The sequence below is a fragment of the Telopea speciosissima genome, chromosome 11 (genome assembly GCF_018873765.1).
Source record: "Telopea speciosissima isolate NSW1024214 ecotype Mountain lineage chromosome 11, Tspe_v1, whole genome shotgun sequence".
NCBI lineage: Eukaryota > Viridiplantae > Streptophyta > Magnoliopsida > Proteales > Proteaceae > Telopea > Telopea speciosissima.
The window spans coordinates 8,065,302-8,068,536 of record NC_057926.1 but is presented as its reverse complement, the minus strand read 5'-3'; positions in this window follow the sequence as shown (position 1 = coordinate 8,068,536).

The window sequence follows — 3,235 nt, the reverse complement described above, 5'->3', positions numbered from 1 at the left end:
CTGAGAAATAGGAGGAGTTAAGATTTGGTAGGAAGTATTGTGGAGCAGCAATTGCAGCAGCAATGACTCCATCTAGGGTTCAACTAAGGAGGAATGGAAGCATGGAGACAAAGAAGACAGAGTGAAAATGAGAATATTAAAGTGACCTAGTGCGTTTTTACTTTTTAAGGTGGGTATTGTTGAGTTTAGGCAAGTAAGGTGGGGTAGTTTTGGGAGAACAGATGTAATCTAAGGGGTAATTAGGTACACACAGGTTCATAATATGCATGGATAGCTGAACAGTAAAGACATCTGTAATGATAGCAGATAAAAGATGGAAGATAGGCTATAGAAGGAGCAGCTTTTCAATTAAAATATGAATTATGTAATGTTGTGGGAACATGGCATAAGACTAATGGAGTATTTTACTTTTGTTAAATTGTTACATTTAACATATAATATATTATATTACAAATCATTTACCATTCGGTTAGGTCGGTCGGGTGACCACGGGCTCTCTCTTTGCACCGGGATCGATCGAATAACAATCAGTTGGTTCCCAAGCCCGATCCATTTATTATTCGATCATGTCGGTTTCGGGTTTTGATCGGTTGGTACAGGTCGATTTTATCGGTGCGGGCTTGCAATTCACACCCCTACAAGAAGGATCTCCATAGAGTCTTTATTGACCTAGAAAAAGCTTATGACAGTTTCTGGAGATTTAATCTGGCAATGCAAAAAAAGTGTTTCAAGTAAATAAGTGGACATAATTACAGATATGCATGATGGTGTGGTGACTAGTGTAAGAACCGTGGGGGATCAAGTTAGTGAATTCTCAATTACAGTTGGGTTACATCAAGGATCAACTTTAAGCCCTTATCTGTTTGTACTTATCATGGATGAGTTAATCGGAGACATTCTAGATGAGGTTCCTTGGTGCACGTTTTTTGTTGATGACATTGTTTTGGTGGCTCAGACAAAAGCTAGAATTAATGCCAAACTGGAGTTATAGAGGTCAACCTTGTTTAAGCCCTTATCTGTTTGCACTTATCATGGATGAGTTAATCAGAGACATCCTAGATGAGGTTCCTTGGTGCACGTTTTTTGTTGATGACATTGTTTTGGTGGCTCAAACAAAAGCTAGAATTAATGCCAAACTGGAGTTATGGAGGTCAACCTTGGAATCAAAAGGTTTTAAAATAATTAGAACAAAGACAAAGTATATATATGATATGTAACTTCAGCAACTCCGGGACGGATAATGGGGGGGGGGGGGGGAATGTTGATGAGATGCAGATTCCGCAAAGTGACCATTGTAGGTATCTATGATCAATCATCAGTAAGGACGGTGATATAGAAGACGATGTCTTACAGAGGACTAAACTAGGATGGACGAAGTGGAGACGTACATTCGGAGTATTATGTGATCAATGGATTCCTTTAAAGCTTAAAGTAAAATTTTACAAGATATTCATAAGACTGGCTATGATGTATGGCGTAGAGTGTTGGGTAGTTAAAAAGCATAATATAGATAAGCTAAGTCTAGAAGATATAAGGTTGTTGAGATGGATGAATGGCAAAACCAGCAAGGATATAATAAGGAATGACCATATTAGAGCTGATTTGGGAGCAACCCCAATTCAATATAAGCTACGAGAAAGTTGTCTGAGGTGGCATAGCTATGTTCAACAGAGCCCTTCGGCTACTCCAGTTCGGAAGAATCATTTGATTTAGATTAAAGGTACTAAAGGAGTTAGGGACAGGCCTAAAATGACCCTAAGAGAAGTGGTGAGGAAAGACATGCATAGTTTAGGTTTTGTTTCAAGTATGACATCGAATAGAGCACATCGAAGGGCAAGAATCTGTGTAGCCGACCCCAATTAGTTTGTATAAGATTGAATTGTTGTTGTTGTGTTCCTTTTGGTCTTTACTTTTATTATTAATATTTTATCTTTGCAAGGATCCATATAGTTGAACTCATTTAGTTGGGATAACGTTGAGTTCTTGTTGTTGATTAAATTAATTAATATTTATTATATACGTGTTATAATTATTATATTTTGTGCAACAACCCAATAGTACCACTTTTTGTTCTCAGCTATGGATAGACTTGGGCATTCTACTCCCTGATTACCGTATTATATATTTCCCCAATGGGAATTTGTTGGAAATATAGATACGGACACTTTAATGTCTTGAGTACTGATCCATTGAAATTCATGAATGGTTCACCATTAGTTTTGTTTGGCAATAGGAATTTTTGGTGGTATCTTCTTCCCATACTTAAAAGGCACGTACTGTTATCTTTATATTTTACACATCTATAATGCACCAATGTGATTGATGTCTACTGACAGGATTGACTACACACCGACCGCTCGACGTACATGATATTGTAGGAATAGTCATAGGATCATCTTGGGTTCACAATTATTGAAAATCTCTGGGTCGCCCCATGGTCACCCATGGGATCCTAGGGTAATCCCATGGTTGCCCATGGGAACCCTAGTGAATCCTAATTAGGGTTTGGTATAAAAATTTTACACCAAACCCTCTCCTTTCTTGTCCCATAAGATTATGGAATCCACAAGAATTGAGCAGGTCATCTCCTTTTCATCCTATGGAAAGAGGGATCCATCCCATACTCAAATGCACAACGAATAATAGATCGATTCGCGTTTCATTCACATCCCATGATTATCAAAGAATTTTAATGCATGAAATACATTAAGATCTGCTAACCTGTAGAGCCTCAAGTGTTTCTCCTCCTTCAGATAATGGTTCTTCTCCTAACGAGCTGTTCAAGAAAGCCTTAACTTGGATCTCCTTGATGCAGTAGAAGATCCTGAAGCCAAACTTGAATTTCTTCTCAAAAAACTAGATCCAATCCAAAAATCCAGGGTTTTCAAAACCCTAATCAACCTCAACACTCAAGAGAGCAAGTGAGCAAGGGAGAAGAGAGAGAGAGAGAGAGACAGAGAGAGAGAGAGAGAGAGAGAGAGAGAGAGAGGCAGAGAGACAGAGAGGCAGGGACGATCTCCAAGGGGGGAAAATTCACCCAAGCATGGTATGGCAGGTCGTCCCTCCTTGGCTGTGTTTAAATAGATGAGGTTCGAATGAACCTCCTCATTCCCAATGAGAGTCTGACACTCTGTCTCTTATTTGACTTAAAAACCTGATGGGCTTCTAATCAGTGAAGAAACATAATCTAAAAGGGAATAATTATAATTAATAAATTTAAACATTAATGGGCCTT